The following is a 13849-nucleotide window of genomic DNA, read 5'->3' on the forward strand; positions in this document are numbered from 1 at the left end:
ACTCTAACCACTGAGCTACAAGGTCTGGCTGTTGATGTAACATAACCTTAAAAACAGCAAATTAACCTGGTTCTGGCTTGCATTAAACAGATCTGATTAGTAGGTGTTAAGTCGCAGATACCCGAAAAAACATCAGTATGACCCAACATCTGCACTTCATTGTTATATTCAAACAATCCCTGATAGGCCCAGGTGAGAATTGAACTCACGACCCCTGGTTTACAAGACCAGTGCTCTAACCACTGAGCTACAAGGCCTGCTTGCAAATGTAAGATAACCTTAAAAACAGCAAATTAACCGGATTCTGGCTTGCATTAAACAGTTATCTGATTCGTAGGTATAAAATCGTAGATACCCCAAAACACAGTAGTACTTCCCAACATCTGCACTTCATTGCTGTATTCAAACAATCCATGAAAGGCCCAGGTGAGAATTGAACTCACGACCCCTGGTACTAGACCAGTACTCTAACCACTGAGCTACAAGGCCTGGCTGTTGATGTAACATAACCTTAAAAACAGCAAATTAACCGGGTTCTGGTTTGCATTCCAAACAGTCATCTGATTAGTAGGTATTAAGTCGCGGATACCCTAAAACACAGTTGTACCAACCAACATCTGCACCTCATTGTTGTAATCAAACAATCCCTAAAAGGCCCAGGTGAGAATTGAAGTCACAACCCCTGGTTTACTAGACCAGTGCTCTAACCACTGAGCTACAAGGCCTGCCTGGTAAGGTAACAAAACGTTAAAAACAGCAAATTAACTGGGTTCTGGTTTGCATTAAATACAGTCATCTGATTAGTCGGGATAAAGTCGCAGAGAACCTAAAACACAGTAGTACTATGCAACACCTGCACTTCATTGATGTATTCAAACAATCACTGATAGGCCTAGGTGAGAATTGAACTCTCAACCCCTGGTTTACAAGACCAGTGCTCTAACCACTGAGCTACAAGGCCTGGCTGTTGAAGTAACATAACCTTAAAAACAGAAAATTAACCGGGTTCTGGCTTTCATCATAAACCGTCATCTGATTAAAAGGTATTAAGTCGCGGATACCCTTAAACACAGTTGTACCAACCAACATCTGCACTTCATTGTTGTAATCAAACAATCCCTGAAAGGCCCAGGTGAGAATTGAACTCACGACAACTGGTTTACTAGACCAGTACTCTAACCACTGAGCTACAAGGCCTGGCTGTTGAGGTAACATAACCTTAAAAACAGCAAATTAACCGGGTTCTGGCTTGCATTAAACAGTCATCTGATTAGTAGGTATTAAGTCGCAGATACCCTAAAAAATATCAGTATGACCCAACATCTGCACTTCAATGTTGTATTCAAACAATCTCTGATAGGCCCAGGTGAGAATTGACCTCACGACCCCTGGTTTACGAGACCAGTGCTCTAACCACTGAGCTACAAAGCCTGGCTGCTTAAGTAACATAACCTAAAAAACAGCAAATTAACCGGATTCTGGCTTGCATTAAACAGTCATCTGATTTGTAGGTGTTAAGTCGCAAACACCCTAAAAAATGTCAGTATGACCCAACATCTGCACTTCATTGTTGTATTCAAACAATCCCTGATAGGCCCAGGTAAGAATTGAACTCACGACCCCTGGTTTACAAGACCAGTGCTCTAACCACTGAGCTACAAGGAGTGCTTGCAAAGGTAACATAACCTTAAAAACAGCAAATTAACCGGATTCTGGCTTGCATTAAACAGTTATCTGATTCGTAGGTATAAAATCGTAGATACCCCAAAACACAGTAGTACTTCCCAACATCTGCACTTTATTGCTGTATTAAAACAATCCATGATAGGCCCAGGTGAGAATTTAACTCACGACCCCTGGTTTACTAGACCAGTACTCTAACCACTGAGCTACAAGGCCTGGCTGTTGATGTAACATAACCTTAAAAACAGCAAATTAACCGGGTTCTGGTTTGCATAGGAAACAGTCATCTGATTAGTAGGTATTAAGTCGCAGATACCCTAAAAAATATCAGTATGACCCAACATCTGCACTTCAATGTTGTATTCAAACAATCGCTGATAGGCCCAGGTGAGAATTGAACTCACGACCCCTGGTTTACGAGACCAGTGCTCTAACCACTGAGCTACAAAGCCTGGCTGCTTAAGTAACATAACCTAAAAAACAGCAAATTAACCGAGTTCTGGTTTGCATTATAAACCGTCATCTGATTAATAGGTATTAAGTCGCGGATACCCTTAAACACAGTTGTACCAACCAACATCTGCACTTCATTGTTGTAATCAAACAATCCCTGAAAGGCCCAGGTGAGAATTGAAGTCACAACCCCTGGTTTACTAGACCAGTGCTCTAACCACTGAGCTACAAGGCCTGCCTGGTAAGGTAACAAAACGTTAAAAACAGCAAATTAACCGGGTTCTGGTTTGCATTATAAACAGTCATCTGATTAGTAGGTATTAAGTCACAGATACCCTTGAACACAATAGTACGACCCAACATCTGCACTTCATTGCTGTATTCAAACAACCCCTGACAGGCCCAGGTGAGAATTGAACTCACGACACCTGGTTTAATAGACCAGTACTCTAACCACTAGCTACAAGGCCTGGCTGTTGACGTAACATAACCTTAAAAACAGCAAATTAACCGGGTTCTGGCTTGCATTAAACACAGTCATCTGATTTGTAGGTGTTAAGTCGCAAACACCCTAAAAAACGTCAGTATGACCCAACATCTGCACTTCATTGTTGTATTCAAACAATCCCTGATAGGCCCAGGTAAGAATAGAACTCACGACCCCTGGTTTACAAGACCAGTGCTCTAACCACTGAGCTACAAGGCTTGCTTGCAAAGGTAACATAACCTTAAAAACAGCAAATTAACCGGATTCTGGCTTACATTAAACAGTTATCTGATTCGTAGGTATAAAATCGTAGATACCCCAAAACACAGTAGTACTTCCCAACATCTGCACTTTATTGCTGTATTCAAACAATCCATGAAAAGCCCAGGTGAGAATTGAACTCAAGACCCCTGGTTTACTAGACCAGTACTCTAACCACTGAGCTACAAGGCCCGACTGTTGATGCAACATAACCTTAAAAACAGCAAATTAACCGGGTTCTGGTTTGCATTGCAAACAGTCATCTGATTAGTAGGTATTAAGTCGCGGATACGCTAAAACACAATAGTACGACCCAACATCTGCACTTCATTGCTGTATTCAAACAATCCCTGATAGGCCCAGGTGAGAATTGAACTCACTACCCCTGGTTTACTAGACCAGTAATCTAACCACTGAGCTACAAGGCCTGGCTGTTAAGGTAACATAACCTTAAAAACAGCAAATTAACCGGGTTCTGGCTTGCATTAAACAGTCATCTGATTAGTAGGTATTAAATCGCAGATACCCTAAAAAACATCGGTATGACCCAACATCTGCACTTCAATGCTGTATTCAAACAATCTCTGATAGGCCCAGGTGAGAATTGAACTCACGACCCCTGGTTTACTAGACCAGTGCTCTAACCACTGAGCTACAAGGCCTGCTTGCAAAGGTAAGATAACCTTAAAAACAGCAAATTAACCGGATTCTGGCTTGCATTAAACAGTTATCTGATTCGTAGGTATAAAATCGTAGATACCCCAAAACACAGTAGTACTTCCCAACATCTGCACTTTATTGCTGTATTCAAACAATCCATGAAAGGCCCAGGTGAGAATTGAATTCACGACCCCTGGTACTAGACCAGTACTCTAACCACTGAGCGACAAGGCCTGGCTGTTGATGTAACTTAACCTTAAAAACAGCAAATTAACCCGGTTCTGGTTTGCATTCCAAACAGTCATCTGATTAGTAGGTATTAAGTCGCGGATACCCTAAAGCACAGTTGTACCAACCAACATCTGCACTTCATTGTTGTAATCAAACAATCCCTGAAAGGCCCAGGTGAGAATTGAAGTCACAGCCCCTGGTTTACTAGACCAGTGCTCTAACCACTGAGCTACAAGGCCTGCCTGGTAAGGTAACAAAACGTTAAAAACAGCAAATTAACCGGGTTCTGGTTTGCATTAAATACAGTCATCTGATTAGTCGGGATAAAGTCGCAGAGACCCTAAAACACAGTAGTACTATGCAACACCTGCACTTCATTGATGTATTCAAACAATCACTGATAGGCCTAGGTGAGAATTGAACTCACAACCCCTGGTTTACAAGACCAGTGCTCTAGCCACTGAGCTACAAGGCCTGGCTGTTGAAGTAACATAACCTTAAAAACAGAAAATTAACCGGGTTCTGGCTTGCATTAAACACAGTCATCTGATTAGTAGGTATTCAGTCGCAGATACCCTAAAAATCATCAGTATGACCCAACATCTGCATGTCGTTTTTGTATTCAAACAATCCCTGATAGGCCCAGGTGAGAATTGAACTCACGACCCCTGGTTTACAAGACCAGTGTTCTAACCACTAGCTACAAGGCCTGGCTGTTGACGTAACATAACCTTAAAAACAGCAAATTAACCGGGTTCTGGCTTGCATTAAACACAGTCATCTGATTTGTAGGTGTTAAGTCGCAAACACCCTAAAAAATGTCAGTATGACCCAACATCTGCTCTTCATTGCTGTATTCAAACAATCCCTGATAGGCCCAGGTGAGAATTGAACTCACTACCCCTGGTTTACTAGACCAGTACTCTAACCACTGAGCTACAAGGCCTGGCTGTTGATGTAACATAACCTTAAAAACAGCAACTTAACCTGGTCCTGGCTTGCATTAAACAGTTATCTGATTCGTAGGTATAAAATCGTAGATACCCCAAAACACAGTAGTACTTCCCAACATCTGCACTTTATTGCTGTATTCAAATAATCCATGAAAGGCCCAGGTGAGAATTGAACTCACGACCCCTGGTTTACTAGACCAGTACTCTAACCACTGAGCTACAAGGCCTGGCTGTTGATGTAACATAACCTTAAAAACAGCAACTTAACCTGGTCCTGGCTTGCATTAAACAGTCATCTGATTAGTAGGTGTTAAGTCGCAGATACCCTAAAAAAACATCAGTATGACCCAACATCTGCACTTCATTGTTATATTCAAACAATCCCTGATAGGCCCAGGTGAGCATTGAACTCACGACCCCTGGTTTACTAGACCAGTACTCTAACCACTGAGCTATAAGGCCTGGCTGTTGACGTAACATAACCTTAAAAACAGCAAATTAACCGGGTTCTGGCTTGCATTAAACAGTCATCTGATTAGTAGGTATTAAGTCGCAGATACCCTAAAAAACATCAGTATGACCCAACATCTGCACTTCAATGCTGTATTCAAACAATCTCTGATAGGCCCAGGTGAGAATTGAACTCACGACCCCTTGTTTACGAGACCAGTGCTCTAACCACTGAGCTACAAAGCCTGGCTGCTTAAGTAACATAACCTAAAAAACAGCAAATTAACCGAGTTCTGGTTTGCATTATAAACGGTCATCTGATTAATATGTATTAAGTCGCGGATACCCTTAAACACAGTTGTACCAACCAACATCTGCACTTCATTGTTGTAATCAAACAATCCCTGAAAGCCCCAGGTGAGAATTGAAGTCACAACCCCTGGTTTACTAGACCAGTGCTCTAACCACTGAGCTACAAGGCCTGCCTGGTAAGGTAACAAAACGTTAAAAACAGCAAATTAACCGGGTTCTGGTTTGCATTATAAACAGTGATCTGATTAGTAGGTATTAAGTCACAGATACCCTTGAACACAAGAGTACGACCCAACATCTGCACTTCATTGCTGTATTCAAACAATCCCTGATAGGCCCAGGTGAGAATTGAACTCACGACACCTGGTTTAATAGACCAGTACTCTAACCACTAGCTACAAGGCCTGGCTGTTGACGTAACATAACCTTAAAAACAGCAAATTAACCGGGTTCTGGCTTGCATTAAACAGTCATCTGATTTGTAGGTGTTAAGTCGCAAACACCCTAAAAAATGTCTGTATGACCCAAACATCTGCACTTCATTGTTGTATTCAAACAATCCCTGATAGGCCCAGGTAAGAATTGAACTCACGACCACTGGTTTACAAGACCAGTGCTCTAACCACTGAGCGACAAGGCCTGCTTGCAAAGGTAACATAACCTTAAAAACAGCAAATTAACCGGATTCTGGCTTGCATTAAACAGTTATCTGATTCGTAGGTATAAAATCGTAGATACCCCAAAACACAGTAGTACTTCCCAACATCTGCACTTTATTGCTGTATTAAAACAATCCATGATAGGCCCAGGTGAGAATTGAACTCACGACACCTGGTTTACTAGACCAGTACTCTAACCACTGAGCTACAAGGCCTGGCTGTTGATGTAACATAACCTTAAAAACAGCAAATTAACCGGGTTCTGGTTTGCATTCCAAACAGTCATCTGATGAGTTGGTATTAAGTCGCGGATACGCTAAAACACAATAGTACGACCCAACATCTGCACTTCATTGCTGTATTCAAAAAAATCCCTGATAGGCCCAGGTGAGAATTGAACTCACTACCCCTGGTTTACAAGACCAGTACTCTAACCACTGAGCTACAAGGCCTGGCTGTTGATGTAACATAACCTTAAAAACAGCAAATTAACCTGGTTGTGGCTTGCATTATAAACAGTCATCTGATTAATAGGTATTAAGTCGCGGATACCCTAAAACACAGTTGTACCAACCAACATCTGCACTTCATTGTTGTAATCAAACAATCCCTGAAAGGCCCATGTGAGAATTGAAGTCACAACCCCTGGTTTACTAAACCAGTGCTCTAACCACTGAGCTACAAGGCCTGCCTGTTAAGGTAACAAAACGTTAAAAACAGCAAATTAACCGGGTTCTGGTTTGCATTAAACACAGTCATCTGATTAGTCGGGATAAAGTCGCAGAGACCCTAAAACACAGTAGTTCTATGCAACACCTGCACTTCATTGATGTATTCAAACAATCACTGATAGGCCTAGGTGAGAATTGAACTCACAACCCCTGGTTTACAAGACCAGTGCTCTAACCACTGAGCTACAAGGCCTGGCTGTTGAAGTAACATAACCTTAAAAACAGAAAATTAACCGGGTTCTGGCTTGCATTAAACACAGTCATCTGATTAGTAGGTATTCAGTCGCAGATACACTAAAAAAGATCAGTATGACCCAACATCTGCACGTCATTTTTGTATTTAAACAACCCCTGATAGGCCCAGGTGAGAATTGAACTCACGACCCATGGTTTACAAGACCAGTGTTCTAACCACTGAGCTACAAGGCCTGCTTGCAAAGGTAACATAACCTTAAAAACAGCAAATTAACCGGGTTCTGGCTTGCATTAAACAGTTATCTGATTCGTAGGTATAAAATCGTAGATACCCCAAAACACAGTAGTACTTCCCAACACGTGCACTTCATTGCTGTCTTCAAACAATCGATGAAAGGCCTAGGTGATAATTGAACTCACGACCCCTGGTTTACTAGTTCTGGTTCTGGTTTGCCATCTAAACAGTCATCTGATTAGTAGGTATTAAGTCACAGATACCCTTGAACACAATAGTACGACCCAACATCTGCACTTCATTGCTGTATTCAAACAATCCCTGATAGGCCCAGGTGAGAATTTAACTCACGACACCTGGTTTAATAGACCAGTACTCTAACCACTAGCTACAAGGACTGGCTGTTGATGTAACATAACCTTAAAAACAGCAAATTAACCGGGTTCTGGCTTGCATAAACAGTCATCTGATTTGTAGGTGTTAAGTCGCAAACACCCTAAAAAATGTCAGTATGACCCAACATCTGCACTTCATTGTTGTATTCAAACAATCCCTGATAGGCCCAGGTAAGAATTGAACTCACGACCCCTGGTTTACAAGACCAGTGCTCTAACCACTGAGCTACAAGGCCTGCTTGCAAAGGTAACATAACCTTAAAAACAGAAAATTAACCGGATTCTGGCTTGCATTAAACAGTTATCTGATTCGTAGGTATAAAATCGTAGATACCCCAAAACACAGTAGTACTTCCCAACATCTGCACTTTATTGCTGTATTAAAACAATCCATGATAGGCCCAGGTGAGAATTGAACTCACTACCCCTGGTTTACTAGACCAGTACTCTAACCACTGAGCTACAAGGCCTGGCTGTTGAGGTAACATAACCTTAAAAACAGCAAATTAACTGGGTTCTGGCTTGCATTAAACAGTCATCTGATTAGTAGGTATTAAGTCGCAGATACCCTAAAAAACATCGGTATGACCCAACATCTGCACTTCAATGCTCTATTCAAACAATCTCTGATAGGCCCAGGTGAGAATTGAACTCACGACCCCTGGTTTACTAGACCAGTGCTCTAACCACTGAGCTACAAGGCCTGCTTGCAAAGCTAAGATAACCTTAAAAACAGCAAATTAACCGGATTCTGGCTTGCATTAAACAGTTATCTGATTCGTAGGTATAAAATCGTAGATACCCCAAAACACAGTAGTACTTCCCAACATCTGCACTTTATTGCTGTATTCAAACAATCCATGAAAGGCCCAGGTGAGAATTGAATTCACGACCCCTGGTACTAGACCAGTACTCTAACCACTGAGCTACAAGGCCTGGCTGTTGATGTAACATAACCTTAAAAACAGCAAATTAACCCGGTTCTGGTTTGCATTCCAAACAGTCATCTGATTAGTAGGTATTAAGTCGCGGATACCCTAAAGCACAGTTGTACCAACCAACATCTGCACTTCATTGTTGTAATCAAACAATCCCTGAAAGGCCCAGGTGAGAAATGAAGTCACAACCCCTGGTTTACTAGACCAGTGCTCTAACCACTGAGCTACAAGGCCTGCCTGGTAAGGTAACAAAACGTTAAAAACAGCAAATTAACCGGGTTCTGGTTTGCATTAAATACAGTCATCTGATTTGTCGGGATAAAGTCGCAGAGACCCTAAAACACAGTAGTACTATGCAACACCTGCACTTCATTGATGTATTCAAACAATCACTGATAGGCCTAGGTGAGAATTGAACTCACAACCCCTGGTTTACAAGACCAGTGCTCTAGCCACTGAGCTACAAGGCCTGGCTGTTGAAGTAACATAACCTTAAAAACAGAAAATTAACCGGGTTCTGGCTTGCATTAAACACAGTCATCTGATTAGTAGGTATTCAGTCGCAGATACCCTAAAAATCATCAGTATGACCCAACATCTGCATGTCGTTTTTGTATTCAAACAATCCCTGATAGGCCCAGGTGAGAATTGAACTCACGACCCCTGGTTTACAAGACCAGTGCTCTAACCACTGAGCTACAAGGCCTGCTTGCAAAGGTAAGATAACCTTAAAAACAGCAAATTAACCGGATTCTGGCTTGCATTAAACAGTTATCTGATTCGTAGGTATAAAATCGTAGATACCCCAAAACACAGTAGTACTTCCCAACATCTGCACTTTATTGCTGTATTAAAACAATCCATGATAGGCCCAGGTGAGAATTGAACTCACGACCCCTGGTTTACTAGACCTGTACTCTAACCACTGAGCTACAAGGCCTGGCTGTTGATGTAACATAACCTTAAAAACAGCAAATTAACCGGGTGCTGGTTTGCATAGGAAACAGTCATCTGATTAGTAGGTATTAAGTCGCAGATACCCTAAAAAATATCAGTATGACCCAACATCTGCACTTCAATGTTGTATTCAAACAATCTCTGATAGGCCCAGGTGAGAATTGAACTCACGACCCCTGGTTTACGAGACCAGTGCTCTAACCACTGAGCTACAAAGCCTGGCTGCTTAAGTAACATAACCTAAAAAACTGCAAATTAACCGAGTTCTGGTTTGCATTATAAACCGTCATCTGATTAATAGTTATTAAGTCGCGGATACCCTTAAACACAGTTGTACCAACCAACATCTGCACTTCATTGTTGTAATCAAACAATCCCTGAAAGGCCCAGGTGAGAATTGAAGTCACAACCCCTGGTTTACTAGACCAGTGCTCTAACCACTGAGCTACAAGGCCTGCCTGGTAAGGTAACAAAACGTTAAAAACAGCAAATTAACCGGGTTCTGGTTTGCATTATAAAGAGTCATCTGATTAGTAGGTATTAAGTCACAGATACCCTTGAACACAATAGTACAACCCAACATCTGCACTTCATTGCTGTATTCAAACAACCTCTGACAGGCCCAGGTGAGAATTGAACTCACGACACCTGGTTTAATAGACCAGTACTCTAACCACTAGCTACAAGGCCTGGCTGTTGACGTAACATAACCTTAAAAACAGCAAATTAACCGGGTTCTGGCTTGCATTAAACACAGTCATCTGATTTGTAGGTGTTAAGTCGCAAACACCCTAAAAAACGTCAGTATGACCCAACATCTGCACTTCATTGTTGTATTCAAACAATCCCTGATAGGCCCAGGTAAGAATTGAACTCACGACCCCTGGTTTACAAGACCAGTGCTCTAACCACTGAGCTACAAGGCTTGCTTGCAAAGGTAACATAACCTTAAAAACAGCAAATTAACCGGATTCTGGCTTACATTAAACAGTTATCTGATTCGTAGGTATAAAATCGTAGATACCCCAAAACACAGTAGTACTTCCCAACATCTGCACTTTATTGCTGTATTCAAACAATCCATGAAAAGCCCAGGTGAGAATTGAACTCAAGACCCCTGGTTTACTAGACCAGTACTCTAACCACTGAGCTACAAGGCCCGACTGTTGATGCAACATAACCTTAAAAACAGCAAATTAACCGGGTTCTGGTTTGCATTCCAAACAGTCATCTGATTAGTAGGTATTAAGTCGCGGATACGCTAAAACACAATAGTACAACCCAACATCTGCACTTCATTGCTGTATTCAAACAATCCCTGATAGGCCCAGGTGAGAATTGAACTCACTACCCCTGGTTTACTAGCCCAGTACTCTAACCACTGAGCTACAAGGCCTGCTTGCAAAGATAAGATAACCTTAAAAACAGCAAATTAACCGGATTCTGGCTTGCATTAAACAGTTATCTGATTCGTAGGTATAAAATCGTAGATACCCCAAAACACAGTAGTACTTCCCAACATCTGCACTTTATTGCTGTATTCAAACAATCCATGAAAGGCCCAGGTGAGAATTGAATTCACGACCCCTGGTACTAGACCAGTACTCTAACCACTGAGCGACAAGGCCTGGCTGTTGATGTAACATAACCTTAAAAACAGCAAATTAACGCGGTTCTGGTTTGCATTCCAAACAGTCATCTGATTAGTAGGTATTAAGTCGCGGATACCCTAAAGCACAGTTGTACCAACCAACATCTGCACTTCATTGTTGTAATCAAACAATCCCTGAAAGGCCCAGGTGAGAATTGAAGTCACAGCCCCTGGTTTACTAGACCAGTGCTCTAACCACTGAGCTACAAGGCCTGGCTGTTGAAGTAACATAACCTTAAAAACAGAAAATTAACCGGGTTCTGGCTTGCATTAAACACAGTCATCTGATTAGTAGGTATTCAGTCGCAGATACCCTAAAAATCATCAGTATGACCCAACATCTGCATGTCGTTTTTGTATTCACACAATCCCTGATAGGCCCAGGTGAGAATTGAACTCACGACCCCTGGTTTACATGACCAGTGTTCTAACCACTGAGCTACAAGGCCTGCTTGCAAAGGTAACATAACCTTAAAAACAGCAAATTAACCGGGTTCTGGCTTGCATTAAACAGTTATCTGATTCGTAGGTATAAAATCGAAGATACCCCAAAACACATTAGTACTTCCCAACATCTGCACTTTATTGCTGTCTTCAAACAATCGATGAAAGGCCCAGGTGATAATTGAACTCACGACCCCTGGTTTACTAGTTCTGGTTCTGGTTTGCCTTCTAAACAGTCATCTGATTAGTAGGTATTAAGTCACAGATACCCTTGAACACAATAGTACGACCCAACATCTGCACTTCATTGCTGTATTCAAACAATCCCTGATAGGCCCAGGTGAGAATTGAACTCACGACACCTGGTTTAACAGACCAGTACTCTAACCACTAGCTACAAGGCCTGGCTGTTGACGTAACATAACCTTAAAAACAGCAAATTAACCGGGTTCTGGCTTGCATTAAACAGTCATCTGATTTGTAGGTGTTAAGTCGCAAACACCCTAAAAAATGTCAGTATGACCCAACATCTGCACTTCATTGCTGTATTCAAACAATCCCTGATAGGCCCAGGTGAGAATTGAACTCACTACCCCTGGTTTACTAGACCAGTACTCTAACCACTGAGCTACAAGGCCTGGCTGTTGATGTAACATAACCTTAAAAACAGCAACTTAACCTGGTCCTGGCTTGCATTAAACAGTTATCTGATTCGTAGGTATAAAATCGTAGATACCCCAAAACACAGTAGTACTTCCCAACATCTGCACTTTATTGCTGTATTCAAATAATCCATGAAAGGCCCAGGTGAGAATTGAACTCACGACCCCTGGTTTACTAGACCAGTACTCTAACCACTGAGCTACAAGGCCTTGCTGTTGATGTAACATAACCTTAAAAACAGCAAATTAATCGGGTTCTGGTTTGCATTGTAAACAGTCATCTGATTAGTAGGTATTAAGTCGCGGATACGCTAAAACACAATAGTACGACCCAACATCTGCACTTCATTGCTGTATTCAAACAATCCCTGATAGGCCCAGGTGAGAATTGAACTCACTACCCCTGGTTTACTAGACCAGTACTCTAACCACTGAGCTACAAGGCCTGGCTGCTGATGTAACATAACCTTAAAAACAGCAACTTAACCTGGTCCTGGCTTGCATTAAACAGTCATCTGATTAGTAGGTGTTAAGTCGCAGATACCCTAAAAAAACATCAGTATGACCCAACATCTCCACTTCATTGTTATATTCAAACAATCCCTGATAGGCCCAGGTGAGAATTGAACTCACGACCCCTGGTTTACTAGACCAGTACTCTAACCACTGAGCTATAAGGCCTGGCTGTTGACGTAACATAACCTTAAAAACAGCAAATTAACCGGGTTCTGGCTTGCATTAAACAGTCATCTGATTAGTAGGTATTAAGTCGCAGATACCCTAAAAAACATCAGTATGACCCAACATCTGCACTTCAATGCTGTATTCAAACAATCTCTGATAGGCCCAGGTGAGAATTGAACTCACGACCCCTTGTTTACGAGACCAGTGCTCTAACCACTGAGCTACAAGGCCTGCCTGGTAAGGTAACAAAACGTTAAAAACAGCAAATTAACCGGGTTCTGGTTTGCATTATAAACAGTCATCTGATTAGTCGGGATAAAGTCGCAGAGACCCTAAAACACAGTAGTACTATGCAACACCTGCACTTCATTGATGTATTCAAACAATCACTGATAGGCCTAGGTGAGAATTGAACTCAAAACCCCTGGTTTACAAGACCAGTGCGCTAACCACTGAGCTACAAGGCCTGGCTGTTGAAGTAACATAACCTTAAAAACAGAAAATTAACCGGGTTCTGGCTTGCATTAAACACAGTCATCTGATTAATAGGTATTAAGTCACGGATACCCTTAAACACAGTTGTACCAACCAACATCTGCACTTCATTGTTGTATTCAAACAATCCCTGATAGGCCCAGGTAAGAATTGAACTCACGACCACTGGTTTACAAGACCAGTGCTCTAACCACTGAGCGACAAGGCCTGCTTGCAAAGGTAACATAACCTTAAAAACAGCAAATTAACCGGATTCTGGCTTGCATTAAACAGTTATCTGATTCGTAGGTATAAAATCGTAGATACCCCAAAA

The 13849-nt window shown here is 41.8% G+C and overlaps 45 non-coding genes across 45 annotated transcripts; all 45 read right to left on the minus strand.

Moving 5' to 3' along the window:
* Nucleotides 1–184: 184 nt before the first annotated feature.
* Nucleotides 185–257, minus strand: trnat-ugu (transfer RNA threonine (anticodon UGU)). The gene has a single exon. It is a non-coding gene; the product is annotated as a tRNA-Thr (tRNA).
* Nucleotides 258–418: 161 nt separating this feature from the next.
* On the minus strand, nt 419–489 carry trnal-uag (transfer RNA leucine (anticodon UAG)). The gene has a single exon. It is a non-coding gene; the product is annotated as a tRNA-Leu (tRNA).
* A 163-nt stretch (nt 490–652) lies between these two features.
* Nucleotides 653–725, minus strand: trnat-agu (transfer RNA threonine (anticodon AGU)). The gene has a single exon. It is a non-coding gene; the product is annotated as a tRNA-Thr (tRNA).
* A 163-nt stretch (nt 726–888) lies between these two features.
* On the minus strand, nt 889–961 carry trnat-ugu (transfer RNA threonine (anticodon UGU)). Its single transcript has one exon. It is a non-coding gene; the product is annotated as a tRNA-Thr (tRNA).
* Nucleotides 962–1124: 163 nt separating this feature from the next.
* trnat-agu (transfer RNA threonine (anticodon AGU)) lies at nt 1125–1197 on the minus strand. Its single transcript has one exon. It is a non-coding gene; the product is annotated as a tRNA-Thr (tRNA).
* A 161-nt stretch (nt 1198–1358) lies between these two features.
* On the minus strand, nt 1359–1431 carry trnat-cgu (transfer RNA threonine (anticodon CGU)). The gene has a single exon. It is a non-coding gene; the product is annotated as a tRNA-Thr (tRNA).
* Nucleotides 1432–1826: 395 nt separating this feature from the next.
* On the minus strand, nt 1827–1899 carry trnat-agu (transfer RNA threonine (anticodon AGU)). The gene has a single exon. It is a non-coding gene; the product is annotated as a tRNA-Thr (tRNA).
* A 163-nt stretch (nt 1900–2062) lies between these two features.
* trnat-cgu (transfer RNA threonine (anticodon CGU)) lies at nt 2063–2135 on the minus strand. The gene has a single exon. It is a non-coding gene; the product is annotated as a tRNA-Thr (tRNA).
* Nucleotides 2136–2298: 163 nt separating this feature from the next.
* On the minus strand, nt 2299–2371 carry trnat-agu (transfer RNA threonine (anticodon AGU)). Its single transcript has one exon. It is a non-coding gene; the product is annotated as a tRNA-Thr (tRNA).
* Nucleotides 2372–2769: 398 nt separating this feature from the next.
* trnat-ugu (transfer RNA threonine (anticodon UGU)) lies at nt 2770–2842 on the minus strand. The gene has a single exon. It is a non-coding gene; the product is annotated as a tRNA-Thr (tRNA).
* A 161-nt stretch (nt 2843–3003) lies between these two features.
* Nucleotides 3004–3076, minus strand: trnat-agu (transfer RNA threonine (anticodon AGU)). The gene has a single exon. It is a non-coding gene; the product is annotated as a tRNA-Thr (tRNA).
* Nucleotides 3077–3239: 163 nt separating this feature from the next.
* On the minus strand, nt 3240–3312 carry trnat-agu (transfer RNA threonine (anticodon AGU)). Its single transcript has one exon. It is a non-coding gene; the product is annotated as a tRNA-Thr (tRNA).
* A 161-nt stretch (nt 3313–3473) lies between these two features.
* Nucleotides 3474–3546, minus strand: trnat-agu (transfer RNA threonine (anticodon AGU)). Its single transcript has one exon. It is a non-coding gene; the product is annotated as a tRNA-Thr (tRNA).
* Nucleotides 3547–3941: 395 nt separating this feature from the next.
* On the minus strand, nt 3942–4014 carry trnat-agu (transfer RNA threonine (anticodon AGU)). The gene has a single exon. It is a non-coding gene; the product is annotated as a tRNA-Thr (tRNA).
* Nucleotides 4015–4177: 163 nt separating this feature from the next.
* trnat-ugu (transfer RNA threonine (anticodon UGU)) lies at nt 4178–4250 on the minus strand. The gene has a single exon. It is a non-coding gene; the product is annotated as a tRNA-Thr (tRNA).
* Nucleotides 4251–4648: 398 nt separating this feature from the next.
* trnat-agu (transfer RNA threonine (anticodon AGU)) lies at nt 4649–4721 on the minus strand. The gene has a single exon. It is a non-coding gene; the product is annotated as a tRNA-Thr (tRNA).
* A 161-nt stretch (nt 4722–4882) lies between these two features.
* Nucleotides 4883–4955, minus strand: trnat-agu (transfer RNA threonine (anticodon AGU)). Its single transcript has one exon. It is a non-coding gene; the product is annotated as a tRNA-Thr (tRNA).
* Nucleotides 4956–5117: 162 nt separating this feature from the next.
* Nucleotides 5118–5190, minus strand: trnat-agu (transfer RNA threonine (anticodon AGU)). Its single transcript has one exon. It is a non-coding gene; the product is annotated as a tRNA-Thr (tRNA).
* A 161-nt stretch (nt 5191–5351) lies between these two features.
* trnat-cgu (transfer RNA threonine (anticodon CGU)) lies at nt 5352–5424 on the minus strand. Its single transcript has one exon. It is a non-coding gene; the product is annotated as a tRNA-Thr (tRNA).
* Nucleotides 5425–5587: 163 nt separating this feature from the next.
* trnat-agu (transfer RNA threonine (anticodon AGU)) lies at nt 5588–5660 on the minus strand. Its single transcript has one exon. It is a non-coding gene; the product is annotated as a tRNA-Thr (tRNA).
* A 397-nt stretch (nt 5661–6057) lies between these two features.
* trnat-ugu (transfer RNA threonine (anticodon UGU)) lies at nt 6058–6130 on the minus strand. Its single transcript has one exon. It is a non-coding gene; the product is annotated as a tRNA-Thr (tRNA).
* A 161-nt stretch (nt 6131–6291) lies between these two features.
* On the minus strand, nt 6292–6364 carry trnat-agu (transfer RNA threonine (anticodon AGU)). The gene has a single exon. It is a non-coding gene; the product is annotated as a tRNA-Thr (tRNA).
* Nucleotides 6365–6528: 164 nt separating this feature from the next.
* trnat-ugu (transfer RNA threonine (anticodon UGU)) lies at nt 6529–6601 on the minus strand. Its single transcript has one exon. It is a non-coding gene; the product is annotated as a tRNA-Thr (tRNA).
* A 399-nt stretch (nt 6602–7000) lies between these two features.
* On the minus strand, nt 7001–7073 carry trnat-ugu (transfer RNA threonine (anticodon UGU)). Its single transcript has one exon. It is a non-coding gene; the product is annotated as a tRNA-Thr (tRNA).
* Nucleotides 7074–7236: 163 nt separating this feature from the next.
* Nucleotides 7237–7309, minus strand: trnat-ugu (transfer RNA threonine (anticodon UGU)). The gene has a single exon. It is a non-coding gene; the product is annotated as a tRNA-Thr (tRNA).
* A 559-nt stretch (nt 7310–7868) lies between these two features.
* On the minus strand, nt 7869–7941 carry trnat-ugu (transfer RNA threonine (anticodon UGU)). The gene has a single exon. It is a non-coding gene; the product is annotated as a tRNA-Thr (tRNA).
* A 161-nt stretch (nt 7942–8102) lies between these two features.
* Nucleotides 8103–8175, minus strand: trnat-agu (transfer RNA threonine (anticodon AGU)). Its single transcript has one exon. It is a non-coding gene; the product is annotated as a tRNA-Thr (tRNA).
* A 161-nt stretch (nt 8176–8336) lies between these two features.
* Nucleotides 8337–8409, minus strand: trnat-agu (transfer RNA threonine (anticodon AGU)). Its single transcript has one exon. It is a non-coding gene; the product is annotated as a tRNA-Thr (tRNA).
* Nucleotides 8410–9040: 631 nt separating this feature from the next.
* On the minus strand, nt 9041–9113 carry trnat-ugu (transfer RNA threonine (anticodon UGU)). The gene has a single exon. It is a non-coding gene; the product is annotated as a tRNA-Thr (tRNA).
* Nucleotides 9114–9276: 163 nt separating this feature from the next.
* trnat-ugu (transfer RNA threonine (anticodon UGU)) lies at nt 9277–9349 on the minus strand. Its single transcript has one exon. It is a non-coding gene; the product is annotated as a tRNA-Thr (tRNA).
* Nucleotides 9350–9510: 161 nt separating this feature from the next.
* trnat-agu (transfer RNA threonine (anticodon AGU)) lies at nt 9511–9583 on the minus strand. Its single transcript has one exon. It is a non-coding gene; the product is annotated as a tRNA-Thr (tRNA).
* Nucleotides 9584–9746: 163 nt separating this feature from the next.
* On the minus strand, nt 9747–9819 carry trnat-cgu (transfer RNA threonine (anticodon CGU)). The gene has a single exon. It is a non-coding gene; the product is annotated as a tRNA-Thr (tRNA).
* A 163-nt stretch (nt 9820–9982) lies between these two features.
* On the minus strand, nt 9983–10055 carry trnat-agu (transfer RNA threonine (anticodon AGU)). Its single transcript has one exon. It is a non-coding gene; the product is annotated as a tRNA-Thr (tRNA).
* Nucleotides 10056–10453: 398 nt separating this feature from the next.
* trnat-ugu (transfer RNA threonine (anticodon UGU)) lies at nt 10454–10526 on the minus strand. Its single transcript has one exon. It is a non-coding gene; the product is annotated as a tRNA-Thr (tRNA).
* A 161-nt stretch (nt 10527–10687) lies between these two features.
* trnat-agu (transfer RNA threonine (anticodon AGU)) lies at nt 10688–10760 on the minus strand. The gene has a single exon. It is a non-coding gene; the product is annotated as a tRNA-Thr (tRNA).
* Nucleotides 10761–10923: 163 nt separating this feature from the next.
* On the minus strand, nt 10924–10996 carry trnat-agu (transfer RNA threonine (anticodon AGU)). The gene has a single exon. It is a non-coding gene; the product is annotated as a tRNA-Thr (tRNA).
* Nucleotides 10997–11391: 395 nt separating this feature from the next.
* Nucleotides 11392–11464, minus strand: trnat-agu (transfer RNA threonine (anticodon AGU)). The gene has a single exon. It is a non-coding gene; the product is annotated as a tRNA-Thr (tRNA).
* A 163-nt stretch (nt 11465–11627) lies between these two features.
* trnat-ugu (transfer RNA threonine (anticodon UGU)) lies at nt 11628–11700 on the minus strand. Its single transcript has one exon. It is a non-coding gene; the product is annotated as a tRNA-Thr (tRNA).
* A 560-nt stretch (nt 11701–12260) lies between these two features.
* Nucleotides 12261–12333, minus strand: trnat-agu (transfer RNA threonine (anticodon AGU)). The gene has a single exon. It is a non-coding gene; the product is annotated as a tRNA-Thr (tRNA).
* Nucleotides 12334–12494: 161 nt separating this feature from the next.
* On the minus strand, nt 12495–12567 carry trnat-agu (transfer RNA threonine (anticodon AGU)). The gene has a single exon. It is a non-coding gene; the product is annotated as a tRNA-Thr (tRNA).
* Nucleotides 12568–12730: 163 nt separating this feature from the next.
* On the minus strand, nt 12731–12803 carry trnat-agu (transfer RNA threonine (anticodon AGU)). The gene has a single exon. It is a non-coding gene; the product is annotated as a tRNA-Thr (tRNA).
* Nucleotides 12804–12965: 162 nt separating this feature from the next.
* trnat-agu (transfer RNA threonine (anticodon AGU)) lies at nt 12966–13038 on the minus strand. Its single transcript has one exon. It is a non-coding gene; the product is annotated as a tRNA-Thr (tRNA).
* Nucleotides 13039–13199: 161 nt separating this feature from the next.
* On the minus strand, nt 13200–13272 carry trnat-cgu (transfer RNA threonine (anticodon CGU)). The gene has a single exon. It is a non-coding gene; the product is annotated as a tRNA-Thr (tRNA).
* A 163-nt stretch (nt 13273–13435) lies between these two features.
* trnat-ugu (transfer RNA threonine (anticodon UGU)) lies at nt 13436–13508 on the minus strand. The gene has a single exon. It is a non-coding gene; the product is annotated as a tRNA-Thr (tRNA).
* A 163-nt stretch (nt 13509–13671) lies between these two features.
* On the minus strand, nt 13672–13744 carry trnat-ugu (transfer RNA threonine (anticodon UGU)). Its single transcript has one exon. It is a non-coding gene; the product is annotated as a tRNA-Thr (tRNA).
* Nucleotides 13745–13849: the final 105 nt, after the last annotated feature.

The sequence above is a fragment of the Festucalex cinctus genome, chromosome 1, assembly GCF_051991245.1.
Source record: "Festucalex cinctus isolate MCC-2025b chromosome 1, RoL_Fcin_1.0, whole genome shotgun sequence".
Lineage (NCBI taxonomy): Eukaryota > Metazoa > Chordata > Actinopteri > Syngnathiformes > Syngnathidae > Festucalex > Festucalex cinctus.